Consider the following 10911-nt stretch of genomic DNA (forward strand, 5'->3'; position numbering starts at 1 on the left):
CCCAATGTGGTACTCGAACCCACGGCCTCTGAGATTAAGAGTTGATCAATAAAATCAATAATAAATAACAAATAAAAAACAATCAATCTCCAACATGGGGCTTGAAACCACGGCCCTCAGATTAAGAGTTGATTAATAAAAAACTAAAAGCAATAATAAATAACAATTAAAACATTTATGTCTCTCGCCAAACGTGGAGCTCGAACCCACGGCACTAAGATTAAGCGTTTAAAAAATAAGCAATAATAAATAACAATTAAAAACATATATCTCAGCCCTAACGTGGGGTTCGAACCCGCCACCCCTGAGATTAAGAGTTGATACAAAACTATATACTCTTATTATTTGTTTCTTTCGGATAAGTCACGTCTAAAGATAAAATAATAAATTAAATTAAATAATAGAATACGACGTTTCGATTGCAACACAAGCAATCATCATCAGGTATAATGAAATAGCGACATAAAATCTAACCAGAAAACTATAGACAGACATATTAGCAGACAGATATCACCAAGATACATAGCGAGAGCAACACAGGTAACAGAGAGGGGTGATCGTCTCTGTGTGGTGGCCTTAAATAGACAGAGGGGGGGGCGGAGGCAGAGAGAGGGAGGAGGGTTAGAGAAAAAATTAGCATATCAATGAGTGGTCAACAGACGTGGTGCTGCGAATGCGATGGCACGGCAAGCAAGCCTGAAAATCAGGAGAAGGACACACTAAAATTAAATAACCTAGTAAAATATCGAAATGTAATGTAAGGCCACCACACAGAGACGATCACCCCTCTCTGTTACCTGTGTTGCTCTCGCTATATATCTTGGTGATATCTGTCTGCTAATATGTCTGTCTATAGTTTTCTGGTTAGATTTTATATCGCTATTTCATTATACCTGATGATGATTGCTTGTGTTGCAATCGAAACGTCGTATTCTATTATTTAATTTAATTTATTATTTTATCTTTAGACGTGACTTAACCGAAAGAAACAAATAATAATTCCTGCAGTCACTATATACTCTCTTTGTTCTTTCGGTAACGTCACGGAAGGCATACAACAAAATAAAAACATTCTTGCTGTGGTTTTCCCACCTGATGATGATTGCTTGTGTTGCAATCGAAACGTCGTGATTTAATGCGTTTTATTTTATACCCACGTGACTTTACCGAAAGAACCAGAGATTATGGATTGCTACAGTCACGAAAGCTTCAAATATAGGCAAAAAATATATATAAATAAAATAATAAAAAAATAAAAATCTCTCCCCCAACGTGGGGCTCGAACCTACGACCCTAAGATTAAGAGTTGATACAAAAAAATATATAAACACTAAATAAAAATAATCTCTCGCCCAACGTGGGGCTCGAACCCACGACCCTGAGATTAAGAGTCTCATGCTCTACCGACTGAGCTAGCCGGGCGGATACGCACCAGGCGCGTCAGCTGTGCTTAAGAGTTAACTCGTACCACGTGTGACGGTGACTCACTTGCAGAGGCAAAGGTCACCCGTGTAGCCTCCGTAGGTTGTTGGGGCAAGTGCTGTGAGCGAATACGGATTAAACTGATACACACACACGCACAAACTTCGTCAACTGACGCCACTGTTATTGGTCCTGAGCTGGAATCGAACTCTGGTTCGGCGGGTTCCGAACGCAGTGCGCAAACCACTGCGCCACCGCTCCCCACGTACAAACAAAGATAAAGATCACCCGTGTAGCCTGAACGGACAGTCGGGGCAAGTGCTGTTAGCGAGCACCTATGATGGCTGGGCACGGCACGCCGAGGGGGTGGGTGGCCAGTACCACGCCCGGCCGCCTTTGTCTCCCCCAGTAGCGATCGTTTACACACCGCTCCAGGTGACTCATTTGCGGCTGAGTCGACCTAGGGGAGGCGCAGGGCAAGCGCGCGAACCTCAGCGCTCAGCGTCCACGCAAAACGCAGAGTCCGTCACGCGCTCACGGCAAACACAACAACAACAGCAGCAGCAGCAACATCAACATCAGCAGCATCAACAACAACATCATCAGCAGCATCACTCCGTCTTCACATTCTGCACGGTGGTGCGGATGGGTGGAGAGGCTTGCGCTGTGTCAGCAGGGACTGAGTGCGGGGCCTGTAGAATATTCTAGATTTGACATATCCTGTAGGATATGTTGTTATAAAGGGGCCCTAATAAAAAAAAATGTAAATATTAAAAGACATTTTAACTTGCATAGTAAAGTAATTGTATTTGTATTTGCTACACAGCCGGATAATTCCACAAATCGCTAACCTTAAACACCCAGTCGTTAATAAAAGTTTAAGGCAGTATAGTACTATAGTAATATATAGTGCCAGGTTAAGCTAGTGCGGGGCCTGTAGCATATGTTATAAAGGGGCCCTAATTTTGTTTTTTTAAACGGGTAAATATTAAAACACATAAATACTAAAACACACATTTTTTACTTGCATAGTAAAGTAATTGTATTTTTTTATTTGCTACACAGCCAGATAATACCACAAATCGCTAAACTTAAACACCCAGTCGTTCATAAAAGTTGAAGGCGGTATAGTACTATAGTGATAGAGCAAGTGCAGAATCACTGAACCGGAATTGATAGCTTGAAAGCATTTAGCGTGGGGCCCTTGAAAGTGCGGGGCCCGTAGCTACTACATATGTGTAGTAGCTACTACAGCTACTACACGTATGTAGTAGCTACTACTACAAGTAGCTACTACTACACGTGTAGTAGTAGCTACTACTACACGTGTAGTAGCTGTAGTAGCTACTACACGTGGTTTATTAGTAATAAATCGGCATTTTGCGACCCCCACTGCCACTGTGTAGCATATTATTACGTGGCAGCGATTCTATGAGATGATAGGACAATAGTCTGAGATCCATAATTGGCAATAAGTAACGGCAAAGCAGTTATAAGTGACTCTCAGAATTGTGCACAGTTGCGTATATAGTACACGACTTCTCTGAAGGCAAACACCTTCAGCGAGCGTGATGCCGATCACACAACAAGGTTTGAATTCGATCCTCGATCGATTGCTGCGCCATCGCCGCACACGCGTCAAATAAAAAGCAAGGGACAAGTCCTTACTTACTAACAACTCCTTACTTCATTGGAACCTCATTTGCCAGTAAAAATATGATAATTGTTTTTTTACCCTTCTATCTGGCAACAAAACTGACACCTTTTTTTTACAAGGAGTCATGTTTACATAGACTACAATACCTGCAGTCATAATGCAAACAAAAACATAACTCTGATAATGTATGCACTGTCCTTGAAGTTGATTGGTCCACACCCGAGACAGCTTTCCTTAGAGCCTAGTCTCACATGGGTTGGACCAGATGATGCCAAAAGGCGCACAACTCAAAGACAATGCACCATCAGAGTATGAGAGCTCTGATGGTGCATTGTCTTTGAGTTGTGCGCCTTTTGGCGTCATCTGGTCCAACACCATGTGAGACTAGGCTCTAAGAAAAGCTGTCTCGGGTGTGGACCAATCAACCTCAAGGACAGTGCATACATTATCAGAGTTGTGTTTTTTTTTGCATTCCGACCGCAGGTATTGTGGTCTATGCAAACATGACTCCTTGTAAAAAAAAAGGTGTCAGTTTTGTTGCCAGATAAAAGGGTAAAAAAACAATTATCATATTTTGCTACTGGCAAATGAGATTCCAATGGTTGTTGTTGTTTTGCCGACTAAGATCGCAAGCGCTTTACGCCATGACCTGCGTTTGTTCGAACTGCTTTAGGTGACTCACGTAGCCGGCCGTGCTAATCGGAGGTGCGGCGGGAAGGATAACAGAGCCGGGCTGACCAGGATCAGGGACAACACAAAGAGGACACGTGGGCGCAAGGGGACCGATTGGGGGGTACGGGACACGGGGTCACGGGGGGTCACAAGCACCGAGCGGCTCTGTCCGCCTGAACTTTGGCAACGACGAGGGAAGGAAGCGAGCGATGGGGACGTGTGAGAAGTATTTGGCCGTAATGACCTATTGACCTTGAGCTTGTGTTCGTGTGTGTTCAAGTGAGTCGGAGGGTCTGCGTGTGTGTGTGTGTTCAAGGGAGCGGTGGCGCAGTGGTTAGCGCTACGCTGCGCTACGAACCTGGCGACCCGGGTTCGATTCCCGCTCACGGCCAACACCAAGTGACGATTATCTGAATCGTTCCTGGTGCCTCCCCTAGGTCGACTCAGCCTCAAATGAGTACCCGGTGCGGTGTGTAGTAAACATCGCCACAGGGGAGACAAAGGCGGCCGGGCGTGGTGTTGGCCACCCACCCCCTCGTGTGCCATGCCGGCCTTCATGGGTGCTGCTCGCTAACAGCACTTGCCCCAACAGTCTGTTGAGGCTACACGGGGTATCTTTGTCTTTGTTCCAGGGAGTCGGAGGGTCGTGCGTGCGCGCGGTCACCGACAGCCCCAAGGTCACGAGGTCACGAGGTCGCGAGGTCACGAGGTCGTGACCCCACGTCCGCTGGGGGTGGTGGGGGGGGGTTGAGGTTCTACCCCGGGACCGTTGCCGGGTGGAGTGGGGCCCCCCCGTGACCTCTCGCCCACCCCCCCGCGACCTCCCACCCACCCCCCCGTGACCTCTCACCTCCCACCCCCCCCCCCGTGACCTCTCTACCTACCGAGGCGCCTCCCCCCGCCGCCTGCCGCGAGGACTCCATGAGCAGCCCGGCGGAGAGCGGCGCGCAGCCTGGCAGCCTCCAACACTCGCGAGGTGGGGGGCACAGGGGGGGGGGCACGGGGGGGGACACGGGGGGGGGCACGGGGGGGGACACGGGGGGGGGGCACGCGGGGGGACACGGGGGGGGGGGGACACAGGGGGGCACGTGAGGGATACAGGGGGGGCACAGGGGGAGGGATACAGGGGGGACACGGGGGGGCCCACGGGGTTACGAAAATACGGGGAGAGAGGGGCACACAGCGGGGTAAGGGCACCGAGGGACACGGGGACACGGGGATCGCGACACCACACGCGAACTACAGGACATCCGCGAAGAGGAGCTTCATAGCTCTTCGGATTTCTCCAGTACAAACACAAGGTCTGATAGCGAGGCGCGGCGCTGTCTCGATACCACGACCCCCACCCCCTCTGACGAGGAAGGGCTGCGGGCTGCGTGATGAGAAGGGTATTTGTAGCCCCGACTTTGCCAAGGGACGTAAATTAAATTCAAAGTTCCGCGAGATAATTTCAGACATTTCAAAGATTTTTTCCCATGCGCCTAAGGAGCTCCGCAGATGTCTCCGTCTCCCCCGTGACTGCACATTGACACGCTGGCGTGGCCCCGTGGGTGGCCACGTGTCCCTGTATCTCCCTTTCCCCGTGTCCCCGTGTCCATGTATCTCCCTTTCCCCGTGTCCCCGTGTGCCCGTGTCCATGTGTCCCTGTATCTCCCTGTCCCCGTGTCCCCGTGTCCACGTGTCCCCCATACCCCCCCTCCCCCCCCCCCACGGTTACTCCCCTCACGGTTACCCCCTACCCCCCATGGTTACCCCCCCTGCCCCCCCCACCGCAGTAGCTTCTCGGAGCCCCCCGTCTCTCTGCGCCGCTGAGGATGGCGCGTGGCAACTCGCGCGCGCGGTGACGCAGCGGCGACCCCTGCAGGGACACGCCCCCCACAGGAGGACCGCCGGCGTTGCCATGGAGACGGAGCATCGCCGTGGCAACGGTACGCGACTTCTCAGTGCACGTGGCGATGGGGATTCTTGAAGCCGTCTGTGGGGAGGTGGGGGTGGGGGGGTGGGGGGGGGCGTTGTTTGTACCTCGCGCGGGGTTGTGGGTCGTCCTCCGACACCAAGGCAAATTGAAGGGCCTCACCTAAGGGGCCGTCCATAAATGACGTCACGCAGCTAGGAGGGGGGGGGGGGGGTCAGACAGTTGTGACGATGTGTGACGAGAGGTGGGGTGTGGGTTGAGAAATGTGACGTCACATCAAAATGCGCAACTTTAAATAAATATAGACAACACGTTCTACTTAATTAAATAGACTTTTTAATAAATGTTTTCTCCTACAACATCAGAGTGCAGCGCCACATTAAATACGCACTACAATGATAACAATTTAAAGCGATTTGAAGCATGTTTTATTTGGGGGGGGGGGGGCATAGCTTTGTGACGTCATATTTGGGGGGGGGGGGGTCTGACTTTTTGTGACGCCACGTGACGAGGGGGGGGTCAAAAATCGTCCAAAATCGCGTGACGTCATTTATGGACGGGTCCTAAGAAGAGAATTCGTGGCCGATACTCAATTTAGTTTTTACGTCTCTTAATGTAAGAGGCACACCGAGAACTTGTGCCCCGGTGTCAATAAAGTTAAACAGACCTGCTCGCACACAAAGACAAAGGTGCCCCGTGTAGCCTCAACAGACTGTTGGGGCAAGTGCTGTTAGCGAGCAGCACCGATGAAGGCCGGAACGGTACACGAGGGGGTGGGTGGCCAGCACCACGCCCGACCGCCTTTGTCTCCCCCATTGTTGTATGTGTACACACCGCACCAGGTACTCATTTGAGGCCGAGTCGACCTAGGGGAAGCCCAGAACCGGTTCAGATAATCGTCACTGGGTGTTTGTGGCCGCGAGCGGGAATCGAACTCGGGACGCCGGGTTCGTAGCGCTAACCGCTGCACTACCGCTCCCCACGTCCAAAGACAAAGCTCCCCCGTATAGCCTCTCACAGACTGTTGGGGCAAGTGCTGTTAGCGAGCAGCACCTATGAAGGCCACGTACACACACACACACGCACACCGAATTATAAAATGCAAACCCATCAAATTTTGCTTTTTTAAATACAGAGAGCAGAGGGCGTTGGGGTTAGAGGTCGTTGTAGCGGTCAGCGCGCTACGCTGCGATCCGGGCGTACAGCCGAGTTCGATTCCCGCTCACGGCCTCCCCTAGGTCGACTCAGCCTCAAATGAGTACCTGGTAGCGGTGCCACTGGGTGGGACAAAGGCGGCCGGGCGTGGTGCTGGCCAGCCAAACTCTCGGTGCGCCGTGCCGGCCTTCGTCGGTGCTGCCGTTCCCTAGCAGCGCTTGCCCCAAAACAGTCAGTTACAGGCTACACGGGGGACCTTTGTCTGTATCTTTGTCATCGGGCGAATGCGGTAATCGTGGCGCGCGCGCGCGGGCGGCAGCCTGCTGCCTTCTCTCACCCGGTAACAACGTCACTCGCCCCCATCTCGGAGCACCAATTAAAGTCGCTCGCTCCATCCGCGGGAGGATTGAGAAAGCAATGAAATTATTTAATAAACTCGCCGCACATTCTTCGGATTTCGCCACCGGGAGCCTGCTGACAGTAACCACACGGGTCGGAGAACGTGACGCAAGATACACCGTAATTATATGTGTGTGTGTGGACTGTGAAGCCTTCAATAGCTGCACCGGAGGAATTTCCATCTGGTACAGATACGATGGGAGGCTGATCGATGCCCGGGTGCGGTCAAGGGATGGCTAACTATTGCTCAACCACGTTATGTATGCCGATGATCTGGTAATTGCTGCTCACTCAGAGGAGGAGTTGGAGGCGCTGTTGCTGAACCTGGAGCTTTCCACTAAGAGGTGGGGCCTTACCATCAGCCCCATCAACACGAAGCACCTGCCTGGGTGTTTTGTACCATCGGACACTCCACCCCCACAACTCCCAATCGGTGATGGGGCGGTTGTGGAAAGAGTGGAGAGTTTCCCATACCTGGGCAGTGTGCTCATGACAGGCTCCGGTTTGACAGCAGAGGTCTCACTCAGAATCAGTCGAGCGGTATTATATTTTATCGGTTGCGTAATGCTGTGTGGAAGCTACCTCGTCTGTCGCTCCACACGAAGCTTCAAGTCTTCTCTGCCACGGTCATTCCATCCCTTATCTACGCTTGCGAAACATGGACCCCCCTAATGGAACATCTTCGCAGATTGGAAACATTGAGGCTGGCCTGCCTACGATCCATCCTGGGTTTAACCAGGCTGGATTGTGTGAGGAGCTCACAAATCCTTGAAAGATCTGGACAAAGTCCCATCGGTGAGCTCCTACGGCAGGCAAGGCTGCGTTGGCTGGGTCATGTAGCCAGCATGCCCAAACACCGCATGCCTAAACAGCTTTTGTTCAGCCGGATCGAAGGGGCTAAACGGGCGCGGCACGGGCTATAGAAGAGATGGAGTGATGTGGTACAGGAGGACGTGGAGCTGAGTGGACTTGCCGATGACTGGTACCAGCGGTGTCAAGATCGGCCTCTGTGGAGGAGGCTCGTGAAGGACGCTACTGGGCAGTTGGAGGCAGTCGCCCTCCAGCAACAAAGGAGGGCGGAGGAGCGACGCTCACAACAACGAGCGGAGCGCCGGGTGGCTAAAGCACAGCAAGTTGGCACAGTAGGGGGCACAGGTGGTGGATCAGCCAGTCATCTCGGTCATCTCGGTCAGTCGACCCGTGGCACCTGGGTCTGCCCCGTGACCTCCTGCCAGCGGGCGTTCGACACTTCACGTGGCCTCAGGGTGCACATGGCCTGGCACAAGCGTCGTGGTGACGTCACCGCCACTTAGTGGCGAATGGCGGTTGTTGTTGTTGTTGTGTGAGTGTGTGAGAGTGTGTGTGTGAGTGTGTTAGAGTGTGTGAGTGTGTGAGAGTGTGAGTGTGTTAGAGTGTGTGAGTGTGTGAGAGTGTGTGTGTGAGTGTGTTAGAGTGTGTGTGTGAGTGTGTGTAGTTTCACACACTGATGATGATGATTTGACACTGATGATGATGACGACACTGATGATGATGATGTTGACACTGATGGTGATGATACACTGATGGTGATGATGACACTGATGGTGATGACGACACTGATGATGATGATGACACTGATGATGATGACACTGATGATGATGATAACACTGATGGTGATGACGACACTGATGGTGATGATGACACTGATGGTGATGACAATGATGATGATGATGACAATGATGCTGATGATGACACTGATGGTGATGATGACACTGATGATGATGATAATGTTGATGATGACGACACTGATGGTGATGATGACACTGATGGTGATGATGACAATGATGATGATTTGACACTGATAATGATGATGACACTGATGATGATGATGATGACACTGATGATGATGATGATGATGACAATGATGATGACATTGATGATGATGAAGTTGACAATGGCAATGACAATGATGATGATGATGACGACACTGATGATGATGACACTGATGCCAATGATGAAGATGCTAATAATGATGTTGATGGTCACAATGATGATGCTGATCACAGTGATGATGATGCTGATGATGACGACGATGCTGCTGATGATGACGATGCTGATGATGATGACGACGATGCTGATGATGATGACGACGATGCTGATGATGATGACGATGATGCTGATGCCATCTTCCGTGCAGGCCACGTCTCCTCTCCGCATCTGGGAACCTCCTCGGGCACCACGAGGTACGACGTTCCGGACGTCAACCCTCCGCAGAGCAACGGGGACGTGGCCAGGGCCAACCACGAACGGGGCTCCCGCTCAACCACCACCACCACCACCACCACCTCGACAACAACAACCACCACAACCACCACAACATCGGCCACAGCCGCCGCCGCCAGCGCAGCGACGGTCACTGCCACGGCCGTGGTGCTGGTGCCACCTGCGGCCACGGGGATCGGCGGCGTGGGTCAACGCGGGGTCACCGCCACCACCGCCGCCACCACCGCCACCACCGCCACCACCACCACCACCGCCACCACCACCACCGCCACCACCACCGCCGGACGGCACCAGAGAAGGCGGAGGTCAAGGGGCGATGGGCGAGTTGGGGGGGCGCCCCCCAACAAACAGGAGAAAGACGGAGAAGGTGGGGGGGGGGGTCGTGGGGGGGGGCGGATGTGGTGGTTGGTGGTGGTGGTGGTTGGTGGTGGGGTTGGTGGTGGAGTTGGTGGTGAGTGTGGTGGGGTTGGTGGGGGTTGGTGGTGGTGGTGTTGGTGGTGGTTGGTGGGGTTGGTGGTGTTGGTGGTGGTGGGTGTGGTAGTGGTTGGTGGGGTTGGTGGTGGTGGTGGTGTTGGTGGTGAGTGTGGTGGGGTTGGTGGTGGTTGGTGGTGGTGGTGTTGGTGGTAGTGGGGTTGGTGGTGGTTGGTGGGGTTGGTAGTGAAGTTGGTGGTGAGTGTGGTGGGGTTAGTGGTGTTGGTGTTGGTGGTGGTGGTGGTGGGGTTGGTGGTGTTGGTGTTGGTGGTGGTGGGTGTGGTAGTGGTTGGTGGGGTTGGTAGTGAAGTTGGTGGTGAGTGTGGTGGGGTTGGTGGGGGTTGGTGGTGGTGGTGTTGGTGGTAGTGGAGTTGGTGGGGTTGGTGGTGGTGTTGGTGGTGGTGGGTGTGGTAGTGGTTGGTGGGGTTGGTAGTGAAGTTGGTGGTGAGTGTGGTGGGGTTGGTGGGGGTTGGTGGTGGTGGTGTTGGTGGTAGTGGAGTTGGTGGGGTTGGTGGTGGTGTTGGTGGTGGTGGGTGTGGTAGTGGTTGGTGGGGTTGGTAGTGAAGTTGGTGGTGAGTGTGGTGGGGTTGGTGGGGGTTGGTGGTGTTGGTGTTGGTGGTAGTGGGGTTGGTGGTGGTTGGTGGGGTTGGTGTTGGGGTTGGTGGTGGTGGTGGTTGTGGTGGTGGTGTTGGTGGTGTTGGTGGTTGTGGTGGTGGTGGTGGTGGTGTTGGTGGTGGGTGTGGGTGTGGTGGTGGTGGTGTTGGTGGTGGTGTTGGTGGTTGTGGTGGTGGTGGTGTTGGTGGTGGGTGTGGGTGTGGTGGTGGTGGTGGTGTTGGTGGTTGTGGTGGTGGTGTTGAGGTTGGTGTTGGTGGTTGTGGTGATGTTGGTGGTGGTGTTGGTGGTTGTGGTGGTGGTGTTGAGGTTGGTGTTGGTGGTTGTGGTGATGTTGGTGGTTGTG

The 10911-nt window shown here is 52.7% G+C and overlaps 1 non-coding gene across 1 annotated transcript; it reads right to left on the bottom strand.

The window, feature by feature from the left end:
- Positions 1 to 1349: 1349 nt before the first annotated feature.
- TRNAK-CUU (transfer RNA lysine (anticodon CUU)) lies at positions 1350 to 1422 on the bottom strand. Its single transcript has one exon. It is a non-coding gene; the product is annotated as a tRNA-Lys (tRNA).
- Positions 1423 to 10911: the final 9489 nt, after the last annotated feature.

The sequence above is a fragment of the Lampetra fluviatilis genome, chromosome 44, assembly GCF_964198595.1.
Source record: "Lampetra fluviatilis chromosome 44, kcLamFluv1.1, whole genome shotgun sequence".
NCBI classification, from domain to species: domain Eukaryota; kingdom Metazoa; phylum Chordata; class Hyperoartia; order Petromyzontiformes; family Petromyzontidae; genus Lampetra; species Lampetra fluviatilis.